Raw genomic sequence first — 24,781 nt, 5'->3', positions numbered from 1 at the left:
CCGGATAAAATGTATTTAGCCCTGAGATCAAAAGAATTAAATGTATTGAGTTCATCAACTTTATGAGACGCTACTGGTAGAATAAAGATTCATTATAGACCATTGCATAAGAACATTGTTTGTCATCACTAGAAGTTTTAGCATTCATATGCTAATTAGCCATGTGCACTAAGCAAATTTTGATTCAATATTGTTATTGATCTGCTAAGTGAAAAATACTCCGCTCTGTAAACTGTGAGTATTGTAGCAATGTTGTTTGTAGTTTAAATGAGTTCAGATATCCTCAGATATATTTATTGATCTAAAAAACGGTGTGTGCTAACACATACAGGCCTAATGACATTTTTGCATGATTTGTGTTTTTCTGCAATGGTTAACTTATTAAGCTAAACCTCTGAATTTAGCACTGAATTTAAGCAAATGAATTAAGAATGAGTTATTCCACGTGCCTTTTAAAGTTTGGGCAGACATTGAGGCTGGAAATCCATGTATAACTAGAAAGCCTCAACCAGCTAGAGTTCCATAACTGAAGTAGATATACATTTCCTCGGTCAAACTAGGTTTAAATACATAGAGAAATCATACATACCACAGGGAGATCATGAAGAATCATGGTTGATGTGCGAGCAAATCCATGTTCATATTCACAGAGTATGGTCAACATCTCTTGTTTTTCTTTCCCCCACATTCTGGAGTCTTCTTTCAGCTGTGCACAAAAACATTATTTATTACAACTTCTGGTTAAGTGGAATGTTTTATTCCAATATTTGTGTGAACAAACATTCTGTGGCTGGATTCAACCCTCGGCTCTCGCCAGCTGTGTCAGTAACTCCAGCTTCTCGCAGTCTGAGAAAGGCTGATGAGATGAGATCAGAAGCATTAATAAAAGAGCGAGTGTTGTTCATGCAGTATGTTTAGGGTGTAACGAGCGGTGGTCTCTGGTTTTCCTGCACATGTTGTTGAATGATGACAGGTGGTGGTAGATTACGCTGTCTTGTCCAGCTCTTCTCTGAGTCGAGAGTTTTCTGCCGCCAACACAGACTCGATCTCTCTCCTCTTGAGCTCTTCTTCATCTATATACAAACACAACATGTTTACCTGTCAGTTGTTTTTTTTGTGGGCTTTTGGCACTCTGTATCAATAAAGATAGTAGAAAGAGGACATGAAATTCTGGAAAGAGAGTGCAAATGTCATTTTGGCATGACGCAGGTCTGAATAAAACCCAAATTTCCAAGATGAGCACTACAACGGCTAATGACTTTGCCTAATTAATTAAAACTGAAATTTATTTAATATGCTTTGTGTGTGTAGTTTCACACACCATTATGTTTCACTGCTGTTCTCTTATTTACTTATCTTATTTCCTTAGGGTTAGGGTTCACTGACCTGCTGAGTGAATTTAAACAAATACAACACATTATATATTAGATACTTGTTAGAAATGCAAAGAAATAGTTCAAACAACCATTTTTTTTAAAGCAACCAAGTAAAGGCAAGATTTTTTCATGAACCACATAAGTGAGCAAAGTAGAAGATAAATATATTTAATGAATAATAATTAAGTTTAATTAAATGCATTTTTTTTCACTCAAAGCTTTCATATAGCTTCAGAGGGCATGGATTCATTTAATGCAGTCTGTATGGGTTTTTTTAAGAGTTCGAAAGTTTAGGACCCCGTTGACTGTCGATCTATGAAGAAAAGCAGCTGAGACTTTCTTTAAAATATCTACTTTGTATTCTTTTGTCCCAGACTTGTGAAAGTGGTTGCCTTGTGTATTTTTTAGATTTGTATCAAATGTTACAAACAATATGCCATGCAGTCTGGAGACAAATTCAATGAGCTGATCCAATCAATGATCTTGGGAGGAAACCATTAATGCATTTGATACAGCATTTCCTTACTGCCAGCAAATATCAGAATGGTATGCCAGTCAATGGACCCCATGAGCTTCAAAGAGGAAACAGATGGTCTCAGAGCACTGCTGCTGCTTTTATTAAAAACTTGAACTGATCTGAGGGAAAGTGGTCTTGATTGACCCACCCTGATGAGCTCATTCTGAAGCTGTTGCATTCTGTCCTACTGGGCGGCTGCTTTGCTACTTTCACTGGACAACTTGAACTTCATAGAGGCTGAAAAAATAAAACTAAAAATGTATAAATAAATAAAACAGAGACAATTAATGAGTTCATATTGAACCAGAAAACACACACACACAGACACACATACATACACACAGATCAAAACTAAAAGCTAAAACTGAATAAATACAGGTCCTTCTCAAAAAATTAGAATATTGTGATAAAGTTCATTATTTTCCATAATGTAATGATAAAAATTAAACTTTCATTTATTTTAGATTCATTGCACACCAACTGAAATATTTCAGGTCTTTTATTGTTTTAATACTAATGATTTTGGCATACAGCTCATGAAAACCCAAAATTCCTATCTCAAAAAATTTGCATATCATGAAAAGGTTCTTTAAACGAGCTATTAACCTAATCTGAATCAACTAATTAACTCTAAACAGCTGCAAAAGATTCCTGAGGCTTTTAAAAACTCCCAGCCTGGTTCATTACTCACAACCTCAATCATGGGTAAGACTGCCGACCTGACTGCTGTCCAGAAGGCCATCATTGACACCCTCAAGTTAGAGGGTAAGACACAGAAAGACATTTCTGAACGAATAGGCTGTTCCCAGAGTGTTGTATCAAGGAAGTCTGTGGGATGGAAAAAGTGTGGCAAAAAACGCTGCACAACGAGAAGAGGTGACCGGACCCTGAGGAAGATTGTGGAGAAGGACCGATTCCAGACCTTGGGGGACCTGCAGAAGCAGTGGACTGAGTCTGGAGTAGAAACATCCAGAGCCACCGTGCACATACGTGTGCAGGAAATGGAGGCTCAGTGGTCCAAAGTACTTTTTTCGGATGAAAGCAAATTTTGCATGTCATTCGGAAATCAAGGTGCCAGAGTCTGGAGGAAGATTGGGGAGAAGGAAATGCCAAAATGCCTGAAGTCCAGTGTCAAGTACCCACAGTCAGTGATGGTCTGGGGTGCCATGTCAGCTGCTGGTGTTGGTCCACTGTGTTTTATCAAGGGCAGGGTCAATGCAGCTAGCTATCGGGAGATTTTGGAGCACTTCATGCTTCCATCTGCTGAAAAGCTTTATGGAGATGAAGATTTCGTTTTTCAGCACGACCTGGCACCTGCTCACAGTGCCAAAACCACTGGTAAATGGTTTACTGACCATGGTATTACTGTGCTCAATTGGCCTGCCAACTCTCCTGACCTGAACCCCATAGAGAATCTGTGGGATATTGTGAAGAGAAAGTTGAGACGCAAGACCTAACACTCTGTATGAGCTTAAGGCCGCTATCGAAGCATCATGGGCCTCCATAACACCTCAGCAGTGCCACAGGCTGATTGCCTCCATGCCACGCCGCATTGAAGCAGTCATTTCTGCAAAAGGATTCCCGACCAAGTATTGAGTGCATAACTGACTTTTTTGTATTAAAAACACTTTTCTTTTATTGGTCGGATGAAATATGCTACATTTTTGAGACAGGAATTTGGGGTTTTCATGAGCTGTATGCCAAAATCATTAGTATTAAAGAAATAAAAGATTTGAAATATTTCAGTTGGTGTGCAATTAATATAAAATATATGAAAGTTTAATTTTTATCATTACATTATGGAAAATAATGAACTTTATCACAATATGCAAATTTTTTGAGAAGGACCTGTACTACCTATACACATTTTATAAATAAATAGATTAAATAAAAATAACAAATGCATACAACAACATTTCAAAACTTAACATTTAAGTTAAAAACTAAAATTAAAGCTAAAAACTATTCAAAATATTAAAGAACAAAAGGTAAGAGTATGATAAAGATTCTAACATGCTCAAATATATATAACATATATATATATATAACATTACATTTCTGGTTTTCATTAGTTAAATATACAAAATACATATGTTATTAACATTTTTATTATATTATTTGTATTTTAAATAAATTTCACCCTTTTATATATTATATGTCTGATTTTCTTTAGTTAAATTAAGTTCTTTATTCTATATTTTATGGGATATTATATGTTCTTAATGTAAACCACTATATATTTAGTTTTCTTTAGTGGAGTATGTATAAAATACATTTTTATGTATATAAAGTATACTGACGTTATTACAGTTAGGGATAATGCACGGTTGTGCATCAAACAATTATAAAATTGTTTGATGCAAAACCGTGCATTATCCCTAATTTAAAATCGAACTATTGAAATATATCAATAAGTATAATAATAAAATATATTAATATATAAAGATGAATGATGGAAATCTTTTTTAAAAGGCTTTCCGAGGACTGCAAAAACGTCAACATATGGTTAGACCATGACACTGTGGAGATATTTTTGGAGAAAACATTCACCGACATAGAGAGGAAATTAAGGTCTGCAATTTGCTTTGAAGGCCTCAAAGGTATTTGACGTGTCCTTTAAGCGGAGCCTTGTGTTTGTGTGTGTATGAGTGTGTGAGGGACACATACTGTCCTTCAGCAGATAAGGCAGTAAGTGCTTATCAGATTCCCTTCGCTAAATGAGAAATGTTATCAGTCCTCAGCACGGCTGTGTGAGGACATGACACCTGTGCAAATCACTTCACGCTCTGAAATGTGAATTTCCAATAGTCACTTCCTAAAGTGAGCAAAACTTTTGTCTGATGGCCTTTAATTCTTCCTGCATGTACAAATCTACGCCATCTATCCATAATATCAATGAGAAACAGTAGTGTTAGCCAAGCAAGCTAACTGTTGCTAATATTTACCATTGAATAATGTTTAGAGTGTAATTTGTTTTGGTTATCCTAAGGCCATGATAGCTAAAATTAAGCATCAGTAAAAAACAATCTAAACATGTTAGTGCTGATTACAAAGTATGCTAGCTATTGCTAATGCTACAGTTGAGTACTGATCAGAGCCTACACCAACCCACTCACACCTTCAAGCTGAATTTGTGAGTACATTTTTGATAATACTTTTGCTAATTTATACATGAAGTTTGGATGTGAATGGTTCCTAAAATCGTGTGCTAAAAACCAGAACATGCTTGCAGAGTTTGCTAAGTAAGCTAACTATCGCTAATATTTACGGTTAAGTATTAATCTTCAGTGAGTAGTTTGTATGTTCATGCTACAGACATAAATACCTCAACTAACGCACTAAAACCCATTAACACCTTAGCTAAGTTGCTAAGTAAGCTAACTATTGTTAATATTCAACATTAGCAGTAAAATTAGCTGTAATTAGCAGTGTAACTTGTTTGTTTGTGCTCAGGGCTGGATTGGTAATCGGGCATACTAGGCATTTTCCTGGTGGGCTGAGATTGTTTTTTGCATCACGCAGGGACAGCGAGAAGCCAGTGGCCCATTGGTTTGTCTCCTGTATCGACAGTGTACACATCCAATCACAATGCGCTTTAGATAGAGCGATGAAGTATTTTGCTCCACCTATATAAAGATTGCATCACCCCAACTTCTTTCTTGTTGGCTTTTCCCACATTTTCACAGCAGCTTTATCAAGAACAGGCTTGGTCTGCGGTGATTGATGCAAGTTAAAGAGCCAGATAAGAGGAGAAGAAGAGAGTAGTTGAATCGGTAAAGTGCTTAATGGGACTTTAAAATTCAGCTTTGAAATCGCAGGCATAAATTACATTTTAAAATATATTCAAATGGAAAACAGTTATTTTAAATAGTACAAATATTTCACAATATTACTGATTTTGCTGTATTTTGGATCAAATTAATGCAGGCTTGGTGAACAGAAGAGACTTCTGTAAAAAACATATAAAATCTTACTGTTCAAAAACTTTTGACTGGTATTCTTATATATATAAAACCCACTAAAAACAACTTTTGCAAAGCAATAACTATTAATAATAATTACCTTTAGACCTATGTACTAACCTTCAGAGCATAATTAGTTTTGTTACAGCCATGAATAATATGTCATATTATTTGCTAAAAATAAGTTAAAACTTATTATTTTCTTCTTTTTTTGTCCCATTTACTACAATTGTGGCGTCAAGTTCACAAAATTAAAACTTGGATGATTATAGCAAATATTTTGACTGGTTACCAGCTAGTTAAGAGGCTGGGTAACAGTTTACTAAAAGGGCTGAAGAAATGGCAGTGTCATCAGTGTCACACGGTAGTTTTCCAGCTCCTGCAGGAGAAATAAAAATGGATTTGACCTGCAAATACCTGCAAATGACCTGCAAATACGGATTTCTATTATTTTTCATTAAGCAGATTCCAATAAATATATTACAACCTTAATTACAAGAACAGCACAAACATAGCCCTAGAAAATACGATGGTATCAGATGGAGATAACATGGTGTATTGGGTATATACCAGAGTTTTTTCTCAGTTTTGTATTCCAAGATGGCTCAAAGAATGCTTTTTTTTTTCATGTAATTTGCTGTTTATCCTAACATTGACTTTATTGAGATTAGAGCAATAGATTTTTTAAATCATCAATTATTAATTCATATTGACAATGTTTGAAAGCTTTAATACTTAAGATTCATTAATGAAAGGCCACAAGTCTCCAAAAAAAAAAAAAAAATACGTTGAAACAATAATGCAATCCTCTGAACGCCTTGTACTTCAGTCCCTCACAGCCTCGTTTTCATTCCTTTCAAATGAATAAATAAATAATTATTAAATATGGCACTACCATGCAGTTTGCCGCCACTAGGTGGAAACAAAGTCACATGATCAGTCAAGATGCTGAGGGCTTCACCAGCCAAAGCAGGATTAACATCAGTCTGTTTGTATGTGACGTTTGTCTGAACTCGACTATCTGCCTAATAACATTCATTTGAATACTTTGGTTAAACCATTTAATCATTTTAAAAGACAAGACAAATAGCCTAAACTGTCACTTTTAAAGAGTGGTTGTGTTAAAACAGCCACTGGCCTACTATCAGGCTTCACTATAGCACTGGTACAAAGTAATCAATCCTGGGTCTGTAGTTTCTGACAGATACCGAAACCCAAGTGGTACACAGAGAATATAGACGGGATTAGGATGAAATCCACTAAGTCAAAGGTATATTTTCCCCCAGAATCCCTTTTCTGAAACTGCTGGACATTGATCAAAATGTGCAGGCAGACACTATCACCTAAAATAAAGCCAGATAGAGCCAAAGAGTCTCAGTATCACAGAGTCTCAGTCATACACCCCTGTGAAAAATAAGTAACTGTATTGAATGTGTACTTGTAGTGTCCTTCAAATCTTAAAAGTATATTTTAAAAAGATCGTACTTGCGTATAATATAATACCAGTTCAATAAAAGGCAACTTAAGTGTACTTACAGAGACAATTTCAAGACACACTTAAGTATATTTCCTAACACACTTAAGTGAACTTTTAAAAAGTGCACCCCTGTAAATGTCTTTTAATTGTGGTTTACTTAATTTTATTGGTTTACTGGCATACTAAAGCACATTGATCAACATTTAAAATGTTAATGTTATAATAAATATATGACATACATGTTTAAACAAAGTGCATGAAAGTATATTTTAGTTTACTATAAATGTACATAAACAATATTTCTAAGACAATAAAGTAAAGATCCACTTAAGTATATCAAAAAAACACTGTTGAGTTCAACTATACATTTTTAACTCTAATACATGTTATGCAATTTCAATTAACATGCAATTATGTGCCTGAAAACATTTCACACTTTAAGTATTTTAATTCCATAATAAGTACTCGTTTTAAAAGTATGCTAAGTGTACTTCTTTTTCACAAGGGTACTCACACAATTAGGATGAATGGGTCATTTAGGCACCTCTAAATTTGTCGACATGTCTTTATTTTTTGAATAGTTCATTCTATAGCACTGAACAATGGCATTGAGACATTAGCATTGTCCTAAACAGACAGCCGACCAGGGGCATTGTGGGATGTGCCGCGCTCCCAGGCCTCCTTTTGTGCTATTGTGATAGTCGCATGTCGCACGTCAAATAACATGCTACGAGGTGTCTGCTTTTCACTCAGGGTCACTGTGTGGTCCATCGGAGAGACGCATGGGGGGTCGGGTGTACAGAAATGAGAGGGGTGGGAGATGGACCGATTAGGCGATTCCAATCTGGGCCAGCGTGCTTGTGGCTCTCTGGGGTCTTCTGAAAGAAACTGAGCACTTAATTGAAAGGGCACAGATGCAAGGTGAGAATGATGATCGGTGATGAGATGGGGCCCGCGGAGGGGACGAGACATAGGGAATCATCTCAACACAATGAAAGAGTGAATGGAGAGATCGGTCCCTGTAGACCCTCTGTAGTCTGTATCGTTGCTCAAAACAATTACATTATAAAAGCACATGTGGGCCGGCTGGCCTCTTTCTCTTTGTTTCTCTGCAGGATGCTTTGCGATTATTCAGTCATGATGCCCTGCGCTAATTAGTTAGTTAGTTAATGGCCTACTGTTTCGCAATAAAAAACAGCAACAAAAGAGGTAGTGGTTGTGTGAATCAGTTAAGAGATTATTGTTCGGCCCTAGAAAGACATTTTTATCACTCACAACTTCTGGAGCGAAGATGGAAAGCGAACCAGAATTTGTGCCAGTAGCTAAAAGTCTGGTTCTGAAGAATGAAAAACTTTTCGCGGAAACACAAGACTTCTGGGAAACGTCTAGCAGTAATAGACATAATAGAAATCTACAGTTTTGTTACTCACTTTAGTTTGATGTTCAGTGACTTCACCTGCACGAGGGTCATCTTCAAAATCAGGTATTGGTGGACTGAAAAGTAATCATTTACAAGGACAAATGAAAGTAGTTGTAGGTTCAAATCATATTGATAGGTGTAGTAAACTTCATGTGATACTCATTTACCTTTTGAAAGGTGAATGAACATCAAATGTTTGGTTGAGCTGAGACTTTTTCTGTGGGACAGATTCTGTCCTGGGCTGAGTTTTTGGTCTTTTTGAGGAGGGGAAGATACTCTGGCAGTGTCCTTGAGAGAGCATCATGGGACGGCAAGTCATGGGAATCCCTTTCCATCTGAGAGACAAACAAACAGTAAGTTTAATAACAAAAAGCAGTAGCGGTAGCTGAAAATCACGCCATATTTTCAACAGTATGGTCAGTATAAAGGACATTGGAGCTGCATTGTCCGCTGGCAGGTTATCTGTGCGCCCGCAGGTTCATTCGGTGGTTTATCTGAGTTCTGCATGAGGTTGGATTGTTCAGAGATCTTGACAAGAATATTAGATGAGTTTCCACAACACAAATCCTGCCTAGCAACTTAATAGCTGCTAAACAGAACGCACAATTATGATGTTCTCACAGACACATTGTGTTATAATGATAATGATAAATGTATGAATACAATTATTAATATCAAATAAAATTACAATTATTTCGTCAGTTGTAATTAGACATGATCTGTTTAAACTAGTATTAATGGGTTTTAATTTGAATAGATTCAAATGTAGTTTTTTCCTGTGAATTCTCAGCATTACTCCAGTCTTCAGTGTCACGACTTGCTGAAGTTCAAGCCGAGCATCAGAATGAGGAAGAAAGGGGATCTGAGTGACTTTGACTGTGGAAAGGTTGTTGGTGCCAGACGGGCTGGTCTTAAGTATTTCAAAAACTACTGATCTACTGGGATTTTCACACACAACCATCTCTAGGGTTTACAGAGAATGGTCCGAAAAAAAGAAAATATCCAGTGAGTGGCAGTTGTGTGGACGAAAATGCCTTGTTGATGTCCGAGGTCAGAAGAGAATGGGCAGACTGATTAGAGATGATAGAAAGGCAACAGTAACTCAAATAATCTCTCATTACAACCAAGATATGCAGAATACCATCTCTGAACAAACAACACATTGAACCCTGAATCAGATGAGCCACAGCAGCAGAAGACCACACCGGGTGCCACTCCTGTCAGATAAGAAAAGGACACAAAGGCTACAATTCACACAGGCTCAACAAAATTAACAAATGTTAAAAATGTTGTCTGGTCTAATAGGTCTCGATTTCTGCTGTGAGATTCAGATGGTGGGGTCAGAATTTGGTGTAAAGAACATGAAAGCATGGATCCTTCCCGCCTTGTCTCAAAAGTTTAGGCTGGAGGTGGTGGTTTAACGGTGTGAAGGTTATTTTCTTGGCACACTTTGGGCTCCTTTGTACCAATTAAGCATTGTTTAAACGCCACAGCCTGCCTGAGTATTGTTGCTGACCATGTCCTTCTCTTTATGACTACAGTGTACACATCTTCTGATGGCTACATGGATAATGCACCATGTCACAAAGCTCAAATCATCTCAGACTGGTTTCTTGAACATGAAAATGAGTTCACTTTACACAAATGGCCTCCACAGTCACCAGATCTCAATCCAATAGAGCAGCTTTGGGATTTGGAGGAACAGGAGATTCACATCATGGATGTGCAGACGACAAATCTGCAGAAACTGCATGATCTTATCATGTCAATATGGACCAAATTCTCTGACGAATGTTTCCAACACCTTGTTGAATCTATGCCATGAAGAATTAAGGCAAAAGAGGGTCCAACCCAGCACTAACAAGGTGTACCTAATAAAGTGGTCAGTGAGTGTATATATTCAATATATAAATATATATATATATATATATATATATATAAATAATATTGAATTAAGCTGTTGTCCTAAAGGGGCACCATCCTGTTTCCTGAAAAGCCATGTTTTAGATCAGTACTGCAGATACACAGGCTCTGGTTTGGTCTGGAGATTGATGAGCAGCGGGTGCTAATGACTTGTGTTCATGCTGAGAGGAGCTTGTTCCTCATCCTGCGAGAGGCTGTCAGCTCAGCATGACACCTGTACACCTCCAAATACAATGTGTTCCTCTCCCCACGCCAAAGGTTACTGCATATTAATATTCATTAAGCACCACCATGAATCATTAGACAATCATCTGACACCACTGAACTCTGAATATTAAAGGTTTGCTTAAAAGGACATAGTGGAAATAGAGATTTTCTGAAAGGCTGCTGGTTGAGATTTTCTGTGTAATGTCCTCATGATACATGTTTTAAAAGGTATTCAATTATTAAGTCAAAGAATATAATATGTTGTGAAAATAGGAAAAAGTGAACCAAAAAGGATGTGGGAAAGGACATGAAGCGAAGGAGACAGGCAGAGCGTGTCGGTGAAGGAGACTCTGGAGACGTCGCCCTGCTCTGAGGGTAATTGAGCTCTGTGTGGCGGCAGACTCAGTCCTGTCAGTCTTCTGAAGCCCCATTTGCTGTGTTTAGCAGGTTGTGTGCTGAATACTGATGCTGGGATGAAAAAGACAGCGCAGCGCGTACAGCACACCACAATCACCGGCCAATCTGGTGTCACAGCCCCCTTACCCCATCTGTCAGTCTCTCTCCCCTCACATCTTTATCCCGGTCCGCCCCGGACTGACGGAAACGGGTCAGATCTCAGCTGAGCTTGAGGTAGAGACAGTTCTGCTGCTCTGAATGTGAAATGAAGGTTTCTGAACTGCTGGATGCTATCGTCGTCTCTATCAGAGCATATAGCTGCAAGGACAGAGTGAATAATGCATTAGGAATTAAAGCAGTCGCTTTGGAGGAGTAATATTTACTTTATTAGATCAGACCTCAGAGGAATGCCTGAGGTCTAAAATACATCTAAAATACTTGCTCAGACATCAACAAATTGACTTATAATGATTTATGAATTAAAAACAAATAAGGTACACTGTGATATGAATAGCAGAAGGCTCATGTTTGGATTAGTTTAGATGCATATGGTCTGTTATTATTTTTCACCTGACTGGCAGCAGTTTTGACGCGGTCGAGTGTTTGTGTGGTTGAGGGATTCTCCACAGTGCTCTTGATGGGCTTTGGTCTGCGGTGTTGCCATAGCAATAAAAGTTAGAGGGACCAATCATTTTAATTCTTCTCTTTTTTTTTTTTTTTTTTTTTTTAATGGATGTGATTTAAAAATATGAAAAATATGAACAACAGCAATCATTGCTATTCTTCAAAACAAAGCTGTTTTGGTTCTAAACTAATTGCATGTTGTTATTGGACTCAGCATGGCTGGTTGCCGCAGTATTGCTTTTTGTCTCATGAGAGTATTGTGTCTCTAGCGCTGATAAACAGAGACACACACACTTACACACTCACACAGCCTTAACTTCTGATTGTAATTTTGTATTTATTGAGTTTATATGTTTCATATATAAACCTAAAATACATTTATAAAATACAAATACATAAGATTTTTGTATTTGGGAGAAAAACATTTTTCAGTAAGAATGCATTGACAGTTAACACATTTTAAATGTTACAAATATTTCTATTTCAAATAAATGCTATTCATTTAAACTTCGGTTTCCCCACAAAATATTGAGCAGCACAAAGGGTTTTCAATATTAACAACAAGTAATGTGGTAATAAGAGTCCACCAATTTATAATAGTTCTTATAAATTTTTCATTAATTTGATTAATCTTTAAAAAAAAATTGCATTGCATTGAATTATAATTTAAGAATGTATTATTTAATTAAAAATAATTAAGAATGTGTAATCAGCTGAATTCATAAAACATTAACAATAATAAAAAAAGAAGTTTATTCAGAAATTCTGTGTTGTCTGTTCTGAAACTTTAAATAATCTTGTAATCAAACAAAATTTGAACAAAAATATTAATATATTTGGGCAACAATAGTGCTGTGCAACGGAGGTTTACAGTTTATATTAAAACATGGGCAAATTTTTTTTTTATATTTTATGTTATTCCTAATAAACTATATTATTAAATCTAATAAGTTATATTATTACAACTGTCCAATATAATAGTATATACTTCTGTCATAATTTCTTCAAACTTAACCAGACTTTTATTTTGGTGGGTTGTTGTGAGGACCTTTAGTTTTTTTCTCAAATGAAATGGTGAAATGCTGGTGAAGTGGCCCTGCTATAGATTTATTCGTCCAAATTCCATGAAATTCCATTAAATTCTGTGTTGTAAATCAAATTTCCATTGTTAAAACTGGACTACGCAATTCTGTCTGCAATTTCCAAGGGCTGTAAAAAAACAAACTTAACAAATGCATCAGCTGAAAAAGGTTTCATTCATCCATTTATTCACTCTCATTCAGTCTGGACGACCTTTTCATTTTAAAACGGCAATCAATTTTTCTCTCTCACACTTTTCCTGCTGACTCTCACCCTCGGCTGGATGTGTTAATGGAGGTACGTGTAATGTTTAGTGTGTGTGTGTGCATATGACACAGAGACGAGTGTGTGTGAAGAGAAATGAAAGGACGGATTTATTCACCTGCTGTTTTTGGGTTTCTTAAAGGAAAAGTGTCAAAACAAATTCTGCAGTCACATGAGAGCTTTGCGTGAGGAACAGACAGAAATTTCATTGTTCCGCTTCACAAAACTTGATGCACATAAAAGGAACGATCATTACATCCAAGTCCACCAGGAGAAGGTGTTATCATGAAAAGAAATGACAAATATACTGTACACATTTGTTTGCCTGCATAAATAAAAGTCCCACTCAATGCTAGCACATGGAATTAAGAATCCACAAAAAGAAATCTGTATCAAAGTGTCTCATTCATATTAATGTTGTTAATATAAAGAATCACACCCCCTGCCAGGCGATTCAGATGAGGGTCTGAAACAGCTGAACACTAGCGTGCATTTGTCTTTTCTGTGTGTGTGTTTGTGTGTACAGTCTGAAAGCCCAATGAATTTTTAATGCATCGGTCAGATCCACATCCTCTTCCTTCAACAGGAAGCAGAGATCAACTTCTTTCATTTCTACTGCTTGTAAAGTTAATTCCTCTTAGAAAATATACAATGTGTGTATATATAATTTATATATTAAGGACTGAGATGATTTGGATATAATATATAAAATGTTTAATATGTAAAAATATACAATTATATTCTATTTTTATTAGACTGTATAAAATATAATAGATTTTTTTTAAATAACTTGCATGTTACAACAATATCACAAAATTCTCCAAATCAAAAGCCACTCCTCAAGAAAGGAGTGCCCCCACATCCTTCATAAGTGGAGGCAATGGTAATTTTGCAGGTCCATGAATCCAGAAGAGGCGGCAATCTATTGAGGTATGTTTAAAAATCTGCTTGTATTAGTTGTCTTCGATTATATTATATGTTCCACTAACGTTTGACAACCAGAATATAAATGCCACTTGGTTTGATATTTTATTATACAATTACTGTATGTACATATTAAAATACATTAATAAATATTGTATATACAGAATATAACATCATTTTAGCTGGGCAAAGACCTGTCCCCAATAATTCAACATCATAGTGCTGATAATCCCATTTGTCTGGTAAAATCAGGATTATTAGATGTGATCATGCACATGTGAGCTTCAATGACTGATCCTAACTCATATCTAATACTCTAAAATGTAATTTTCACCGCTAAAATCCATCTACATTCCATTGTTTGCCCTGGATATGGCATATGGCACTACATTAATTAAATCAATCGATTCCCAAGTGGGCTGGACTGACTGGGCATGATCTCAGTAATGCCTCGTCAGCAAAGAGAACATGTTTGAGGGAGGAGTGTGTGTGTGTGTGTGTGTGTGTGTGTGTGTCTGTGACACGTCAACTCCCGACTCAATCAGACAAGCTCAGAAAATACAAATATGAGATTTAGAGAGAGAAAATAAGGGAAAATACCAGAGGAAACCCAAAACTATTTCAGAACCCAAATTTGATTTTAATAATGACAGGTATGGGACTGTAATATACACATTTGTACACATCCAGAGCACAGACTGCCCAGAATCCAACCCAAATCCCTCGCAAGCAGCAGTTCACCATGTTTAAATGCAACTGTTGCAGTCTGCTTTTCCCACAAGGCTCCAGTGACCTTTTCACAGCGTAAAACATGCAGCACCTAATGGCATACACCAAATCTGACATTTACACAAGCCTGACTGCTGATAAAAAGCAAGCTAATGGTTTTCATGCCCAACAGGCAAAGGGTTTCGATTGGAGAATGGCTTTGAAATAGTTTTTGAATAGTCTTTTTGAATCGAGGACACTTTTTACAACCCCAAACTGTTTGTGAGCCCACTTACATAAAGAATTCAGATATTTTTTTGCACCTTTGAGCTGAAAAACTGAAGTCTAACATAACCGTGATCTGGACACCTGGGGTGAGGCCATGGAGGAGGCGCCGGGGAGTCTGGGAGATTGATGGGAAGGTGAAAGTATGATATGATTCATGTTTGATAGTTCGGCTGGTCTGTGGCCGGGTATCGGATTCAGATCTGAGCTCTCTCCAAGCCTGTGGCTGTAATGATACACGTCTTTATTAGAAAATGCATTAGCGGGCACCTCCATTAAAGCTGTAGATATCCCATCATTCACTACCAATGCTGTTTAGAGATAACTGATGCTGACTGGATGCACGGCCATGTCAGAGTCATGCAAAAATTTAATAAGATGTCATAATTTTAATTTACTATGCCTGCATAAGTCATGCATTAGTGCAAATGGTTTGTGAAATTTTATTTCCATTCCATTTGGATATAAATAGAAATGCATATAATATTGAATTTTACAATACTGAATTCATTATTATTTATTTTACAACAGTCGGTACTCTAATTTAATCTCAATCTCTGATTCATTTATTTGTTCATAAACAATCAATTCAGGACTGAAACAAGTGACTGTCTTTATGAGCAAGTCATAGAATCAGTCGTTCAATTCATTTACAAACATTGATTTACTCCATAAGAAAACAAGTGATTGTTATGAGTTAAGAATATCATCAAAAAGTTGATTTATTTCATTAATTCCATTCAAAAAGTGAAACTTGTATGTTATATTCATTTATTACACACAGACTGATATATATCAAATGTTTATTTCTTTTAATTTTAAAGATTATAACTAAGGAAAATCACAAATTCATTATCTCAGAAAATTAGAATATTACTTAAGACCAATACAAAGAAAGGATTTTTAGAAATCTTGACCAACTAAAAACTATAAAAATGAAAAGTATGATCATGTACAGCACTCATTTCTTAGTTGGGGCTCCTTTTGTCTGAATTACTGCAGCAATGCGGTGTGGCATGGAGTCGATCAGTCTTTGGCACTGCTCAGGTGTTATGAGAGCCCAGGTTGCTCTGATAGTGGTCTTCAGCTCTTCTGCATTGTTGGGTCTGGCATATCACATTTTCCTCTTCACAATACCCCATAGATTTTCTATGGAGTTAAGGTCAGCCGAGTTTTCTGGCCAATTAAGAACAGGGATACCATGGTCCTTCAACCAGGTACTGGAAGCTTTGGCACTGTGTGCAGGTGCCAAGTCCTGTTGGAAAATGAAATCTGCATCTCCATAAAGTTGGTCAGCAGCAGGAAGCATGAAGTGCTCTAATACTTCCTGGTATACGGCTGCGTTGACCTTGGACCTCAGAAAACACAGTGGACCAACACCAGCAGATGACATGGCACTGCAAACCATCACTGACTGTGGAAACTTTACACTAGACTTCAAGCAACGTGGATTGCCTCTCCTCTCTTCCTCCAGACTCTGGGACCCTGATATCAAAAGGAAATGCTAAATTTACTTTCATCAGAGCACATAACTTTGGACCACTCAGCAGCAGTCCAGTCCTTTTTGAAGCGAGACGCTTCTGACGCAGTCTGTTGTTCAAGAGTGGCTTGACACAAGGAATACGACAGCTGAAACCCATGTCTTTCATACGTCTGTGTGTAGTGGTTCTTGAAGCACTGACTCCAGCTGCAGTCCACTCTTTGTGAATCTCCCCCACATATTTGAATGGGTTTTGTTCACAATCCTCTCCAGGGTGTGGTTATCCCTATTGCTTGTATACTTTTTTTCTACCACATCTTTTCCTTCCCTTCGCCTCTCTATTAATGTGCTTGGACACAGAGCTCTGTGAACAGCCAGCCTCTTTTGCAATGACCTTTTGTGTCTTGCCCTCCTTGTGCAAGGTGTCAATTGTCGTCTTTTGGACAACTGTCAAGTCAGCAGTCTTCCCCATGATTGTGTATCCTACAGAACTAGACTGAGAGACCGTTTAAAGGCTTTTGCAGGTGTTTTGAGTTAATTAGCTGATTAGAGTGTGGCACCAGATGTCTTCAATATTGAACCTTTTCACAATATTCTAATTTTCTGAGATACTGAATTTGGGATTTTCCTTAGTTGTCAGTTATGATCATCAAAATTAAAAGAAATAAACATTTGAAATATATCAGTCTGTGTGTAATAAATTAATATAATATACAAGTTTCACTTTTTGAATGGAATTAATGAAATAAATCAACTTTTTGATGATATTCTAATTATGTGACCAGCACCTGTACACTAAACTAATTTCTCAAAAATATTGATTGATTCCGGATTGAAACAATAACTGTATATATCATAGATTCACTGAATCATTCACTTAACAGATGTGTTCAAAAACACTGATTGATTCAGGAATGGATCATGTGACACTCTTATTATGAATGAGTCATGATGTCATTAACTCAACCAATTTGTTCAAAAACAAGATTCACTGAATCATCGTATATCTCACATACACCTGTAATAATTGCAAATTTTTCACCAGAGGGTTTGTTTTCTTATTTATATTACATAAAATAGAATACTTGGAGTGTGACATTCTGTTTCAGAGACTGAAATTATTTAGCATATTAGTAGTCTAGTCTGTCCATCTTTTTAGTGGTTATGTGAGGTATAGGTGAAACCTACCACTTACTAGAACTGGTTAAATTGAATGACTGTGCATGAGTTCATTAAACTGATTGCTTCTTCTTTTTACTGACTCTATACCACGTGGTCCAACATGAATCAACGCTGCATTGTGCTCTAGTGCTTCCTCAGCCGTCTACATGCAGATATGCTGTCAGCAGCTCTATTTGAGACAGCAGACATGGAGTGCATGGACGTAAATTGAATTTTCGAGGATGGGAGTGACAAAACGGACTCCTAGTATCGTGAAATGGATGGAACAAAATGCAGATTAAAAGGGATCATTGGAGGAGGGAAGCAGGTGACCTTTGACCCCACTATTATTCATCCTGTGTTCTACTCCATGATTTATACCAGTGTATGGTCTTTTAGGTTGGGGGAGAGAGATAGGGCCATTAGTGAGCAGTGAGCTCATACAGAGGAAACAAAGTCAGAGAATGAAGAAACGGAGCCATCACAGAAGAATTAACAGGGATAGTTTACACAAACATTTATAATCTGTCATTTATTACTCACCCTCTTGTTGTTCCAAACCCATAAGTATGCAGACAAAAAAAAAATAAAAATAAAATAAAATAATGGAAGTCATACAGTTTTACAATGACACGATGGTGAGTAAATAATGACATCATTTTTATTTTTGGGTGAAATATCCATTTAAGCAACGTTTATGACAAGAAAGACTAACACAAAAAGTCAAAGAATGTCTCATGCAATAATGTTGCCTTATCGGACAGTATCCAGAAAAAAAAAAAGAAATCAAGACAAAAATTTAATATTTTCTTATCATTTTGAAGATCTTTGAAGGAATCACACAGGTTCAAAAAGGAACGAAACTCCTTTTTCACTCATTCCTTTCCGTGCTCCCTCTCGTGCACCGAGCTGCTGTAAACAGATACAGCTCTGTCTCCAGTGTTCAAAGGAGCCCGGCAGAACCAGTTCACACAAACACCTCCCTCCTTTCTGTCCTTCTATTCTCCTCAACCAGCCACTGGAGTCTCTTATCAGAGCTCAGCAGGAGCGTTGTTGAGTCAGTAGAGCTCAGAAGTGCAGTAAATAACCGCTGATAGCACAGGTGCTAATGAAGCTGTCTCGGTCTATGGCAATTAGGACCGTCACAGTTCAAATTGTGTATGCAGGTCCAAAAAAAGGCATGACGAGCCAAAAACATGACCTTGTGAGGGACATGAATCTCTTATAACGCTCTCAAAATCTTGAGAGACAGGAATTGTGTTGACTTTACATTAGTATTCCATTCAAATGCTAAGAATCAACAAAAACGTAGCCTTGAATGCTTGAAAGCGGTGGAAAACGCCTTGAGCGAATTAATTTGCAGAACATCTCTGTCTATCTGAAGTATCCACCCACACGCCGCCTACATAAATGGATACGCCATCCAATCCCGACAGCCTGACTCTGCCTTTGTCTGTCAAGGCCGGCTGAGCGGTGTATATGCATGCTGTGGAGGTCTACAGGTTGGAATAAACTGTTGAAATCTAGGGCTGGCGGATTGTGGAGGCTGTGGAGGCACCTTGACAGTGCAGTGAGGCAAGACAAAGAAAAAACCTTTATATGAAAGTGGGGGCAGAGAGAGAGTTGTCGCCTATAGATGGAGAGATAGTTGACGGCTGGCAGAAAGACAGTAAATTGTGTCATATACAGAAAAACATGCATTATCTGTTTTTTTGTCATTTATTTAATGAGAAAGTTAAAAGATTATGTGAAATGATGAGAAGAACGGGACTGAGATACAATGCAGGCCAGATTCAAACCTACATTTCCCATATGAGCACCATGGCTCAACATATTAAGAGTAATGCTGAATTTGAAAAGGTATATTTTGTGAAAAGAAAGCGCACTACTGTACTGTGGACAAGAATGACACCTCAAATCAGGCAGAAAGGTGTGGTTTGTAAAATATTAAAGTTACGATTTTTGACTGGGCGAATTATAAAATGGACAAGTGAGCATTGTGTGAACATTGTGTTAACTTGGGCCAGTAAACAACCACTTAGCTCCCAGTCAACCATATAATAACACCCTGGCAATAACCCGGAACACCCTAGCAACCATCTAGCAACACAATAAAAACCATTCAAAATTTCTGTCTGGAAAATAAAATGGGCAGAAAAATATATAATATACTTTGATCATTTTTGACTTAGATCAGTAAACAAAAACCATGAAAACCCTCCACCATATAGAAACACCCAATTCCCAAACAACCATCTAGCAACATTCTGACCACCTTAAACAATAAAGCGGGTGAAAATAAATAAATAAATAACTCAATCATAATGTGAGGATTTTTGACAGGGGCCAGTAAACAACCACCCAGAACACCCTATCAACCAAATAGAAACACCCTGGAAACAATTCAAAACAAAGTAGCGACCATATAGGAATTTCCTTATAACTATCCAGAACACCACAATAACCATGTAGCAACACCCTGAAAACCACCCCAAAATACCCTATAGTAACCATCTAGCAAGGCCCTGGCAACCACCCACAATACCCTAGCTAAAAATTTTCATGGGCAAACACTGCAAGGTCGAATTTGGCTTGCAACATTTACCAAAGCTCTTCCTCCCCTCTAGTTTTAAATTTTTCCTGTCCTCTCTATACTATATAAAAAATTAAAAAATAAACTATAAAATAAACTAAAACTACAAAGTACAAAAACAAAATGGCACAAAACAGCACTTAAACTAAAACAAAAATGCACAACATAAAACAACAAAAATAAATAAACTGAAACAAAAAAGAACAAAAGAAAAAGGCACTAAAAATTTAAATGGCCAAAACAAAAGTACACTAAAAAGGCAAACAACAACAACAAATGTACGACTAAAACTAAAGCAAAAGCACACAAAACAAAAAGGCACTAAAACCAAAACATAACAACATCGAGCCAAATGAAAAAGCATTGAGACTAACAAACTACTAAAAAAATAATGCAAACAAATGAAATTAAACTAAAACAAACAAACAATAAAATAAAAATAAATAATGAGATCAAAACAAAGTGCAAAACAAAAACACGTACTAAAATATAAAAGGACAAAAACTATACAAAAAGGCACACACACACACACACACACACACAAACATTTATACACTTCAAATAAAGACAAAATGGGACACCAAATAAAAAATTCACCCAACAAATACATTTACACACACATATTCTATCGCCCTTCACAAACCCTACACCTAACCCTAACCCTCACAGGAAACTTTGTGCATTTTTACTTTCTCAAAACAACGAATTCTGTATGATTTATAAGCGTTTTGAAAAATGGGGACATGGGTTATGTCCTCATAAGTCACCCTCTCCTTGTAATACCTGTTCCATACCCATGTATTTATACAGAGTTGTGTCCTGATATGTCACAAAAACAAGAGCACACAAACACACATACACAAAATGTGACTCCGTACTCCACTAGGTGTCACTGTGGGCTCATTCCGTGACCCGCTTGGGGCCCTAAAAAAGGAATACCGTTCCCTTTGGACAGCCATCCCGTATAATGGAGATGCTGAAACTTGCACAGAGCATCCTGTTATTCTGCCCAACAGCTCAGGTGCAGACATTCAGAGTCTGTCTCTGAAAACCCCCACCATCACAAAACACACACCAGAGCCCGGGGCACATCTGTGTGAGTGTGAGCAAATTACAGGACATTCCTGTGCTGGTGGATCAAGACTGCATACATTATTTTATAAGTGAACCTGGAGCATCTCCTGATGGGAATACAACCAGCCGATAAATAAAACACAGTGTTTTCATACAGGAAGGTGGAGTCATGAGCCTTAAGACTATAAGACTGGGGTAAACTGCTTATATTAAAAACAATGTGTCAGTTTTTATATTTTTATTTCTTTTGCAATTTATTTATTATGTTGTTATGATTTTATATTATATATACAATAAATACATATTATTATAATATTATTAATAATAATAAATACAACTGATTCTTGAGTTCATCGCTTTTGGCATGTAACTAAAAGCAAAGCAGAATTAAAATACCAAAATGTTTCATCCATGAGATTTGGCCTATTTCCCATCATGCTTTGTAAGAAAACACCCAGCAATTCACTTTATTCATGGTTAAAATGAATTTTATAGCAGCTGTGTATTTTATTGGCTTTAATAATGTAAAACTACATAGACTGAACAACACGATTTCTTTGCTAACAAGGCTAAAAGGGCTTCAAAAACCAGGTCAGAAGTTGAAATCGAGTTCACTACAAAAAAATGATATGTTTTTAACCATAAGTAGTCGGGGGATCACTGGGGAAATCTCATGCACTGATTTATCCTTTCTATCTACTTGCTGTATATTTATTGTCTTGAGGTGAGGTATTGCACAAAAACATTTCAAGGAATTCAACTGGAAAAGCATCAAGAGCTTTGAATATTTTGGTGACAAAATCTGTTATACAGTCATATTAATTGCACATAATATTGGATTGTTTTGTTAATAATATTACAGAAATTATAGGAATAGTCCCACTATATCTCCTGATTTACTGTATTTTTATCCAAAAAGATATCAGTGAATGACTCCTTTTCTTATGATAGTCCATCATTGTTTCAGACTGCTGGTAAAGGGTAATCAGATTCTCTTCAAGGCATCCAGAAAAAAAAATCAATACTATATAAGCAGACTTGATGAATTAGAAATTTGTACTCAGCGTGAATATTGATCAGCTTCAATCTGGCGGGTTTTGACAGCTCGTGTGCAAAAAATTATATAAAAAGTGATATAAAAAGAAAGGCAGAGGAAGGAAAAACAGGAAGTGCTTCAGACAGGTTCTGCTTCTGGGTGAAAGTATCCTCATTTAGACACCAGGGTTTCAGACAGGACATGTATGGAGTCTGGGTGATTTATTTGTATATGAATAATGTAAAATAACACTGCTTTTATCGTGTGCTACTTGCACATCTCCGAAGGCTTGTTCCTGTATGTTTTTCGTAATGTTTCATGATCTTTAAAGCAATCAAGAGCTGTAAACATATCTTCATTGCTACATAAATGCATGTCAGAGGAATTCTAATCCATGTTATTATTTGCATGACTGATTCAAAGCAAGAGTATGTGTGTGTGAGAGAGAGAGAGAGAGAGAGAGAAAAACAGCACTCAGAGAGGTCGACCCAGGATAACCTTGAAATAAAAGCCTTTTAGAGGCTTGGGTCATGGTGTTTTTAATTGACACATGAGGGCTGGAGGAAGAATTACTTCCTGGGAGAGGAGATGCTGTCCGGTCCAGCCAAAAAAAGGCCAATGGATTGTCTCCATCAGCCAGCACTCTCCACTCCTTCAGACTGTTTGAGAGCCGGCGCTAGCTGGAAATGGCTCACTCCAAACTAATGTCATTACCAGCGGATACACATCAGCAGGACTAATCCAGATGTTCTGCACAATTACATTACATTACATTTGGGCTGCTTTGTCTAATCTGACACAGGTCCAAGGCTTAGAGGGGTGGAACTACACACAAACATCACGAGCACTTCCTGTGTGTCAATTCATATTATATATATATATATATATATATATATATATATATATATATATATATATATATATATATATATAACATATAATGTACATCTTTTAGCTATTTAAAATGGTTTTGTGTATGGGGCTGAAATATTTGGTACTATTGTATTATTTTGAAGCAACACCAATGACAAATGATCAGAAAGTGTCCCACTTTACCTGTATTCACTGTGTTTTGTTTTGCTTTATTATTATTCATATTATTATTATTATATTGTGTTGTCTCGGTTTGCTTTGTGTTTAGGTTTTTTTTTTTTTTTTTTTTTTTGACAACACTAAACTAAACTAAACTAAAACATTGCTGTCTCGGAACTAACTGTAATAAAATAAGTTTTAGTGCTAAAATTGCTCAACCTAAAACGGAAATAAATAGAAGATAAATATAAATATTAAAAAAACATGAAATGATAACAGAATTACCAAAATGTAAACTAAAATGCTTTGCTTCATTTATTTTATTGTTTTGTTTTTTCTCGTTTCACTTTTCATTCACTTTTTACTGTTTATTGTTTTGTTTTTTTTGTTGTTGCTATGTCTCATTAGTCCTTAAAAATGAAATAAATAAAGAAATACAAATACAAATCAGGTGACAGACAGAACTATTATCCACCAGACTTGGTTTTATTGTTTTAGCTTTCTAAAATTCTTTCTTCATGTTATAGCGTACAATATAGAAATGTGATACACACCTATTTATATATTTTTTTTCTTTCATCTGCACCCATGGCCAGGAACACGATTCTCTGATCGCTGAAGTAATGAGCGAGGCGAGACAGAGCACGCTAAGCTATGCATAGTCACACACACACAGTCTCCCTTTACTTAAGATCTTCCTTCCTTCACCTGAGCTCTTCTCCCCAAACACACACAATTGACCGTCGGCACCGGCTGTCAAAGACAAACGCCTGCAGTGCAAAATCATTTATCACAGTCTGGTTGGTCAGGCACTCAGATATCCTTAACAACACTGAATGTGGGTGGCAATGACACGTAGTTATGCAGCTTCTCGCTTCATACTTCATTTTCCTCCTCCCACACACATATCTCCTGATATAACTCCCACAAATGCACACACACGTTTATCACTCGGCATAACCAACCGTATAATGACCAGAATCTGCCTCTTCGGTGAAGGCAGGCAACCAGTTGCAGTGTTTCAGGGAGCTAGCCATGGTCCTGAGACCCAACAAATGCATCAAATCTGAGCTGGACAGCCCTTGAAGGGTGTGGGGAGGAGGCACCATGTGTACTTGATTCAATTAGCGAGTTCTAGAGGCTTCCCATGGGACTGTGAGTGTAAAAGGGGGCGGGGAGGGGACTGGGGAGATGGCTGGTGGAGACCTGCTCTAACAAAGACAAGATCCAACCCCCTCCATG

The 24,781-nt window shown here is 36.8% G+C and overlaps 1 pseudogene; it reads right to left on the bottom strand.

The window, feature by feature from the left end:
* Positions 1-400: 400 nt before the first annotated feature.
* On the bottom strand, positions 401-24,576 carry LOC127946904 (uncharacterized; annotated as a pseudogene).
* Positions 24,577-24,781: the final 205 nt, after the last annotated feature.

Source organism: Carassius gibelio, chromosome A25 (genome assembly GCF_023724105.1).
Source record: "Carassius gibelio isolate Cgi1373 ecotype wild population from Czech Republic chromosome A25, carGib1.2-hapl.c, whole genome shotgun sequence".
Lineage (NCBI taxonomy): Eukaryota > Metazoa > Chordata > Actinopteri > Cypriniformes > Cyprinidae > Carassius > Carassius gibelio.
The sequence above is the reverse complement of the archived record's forward strand: the minus strand, read 5'-3'. Positions and strand labels throughout refer to the sequence as shown.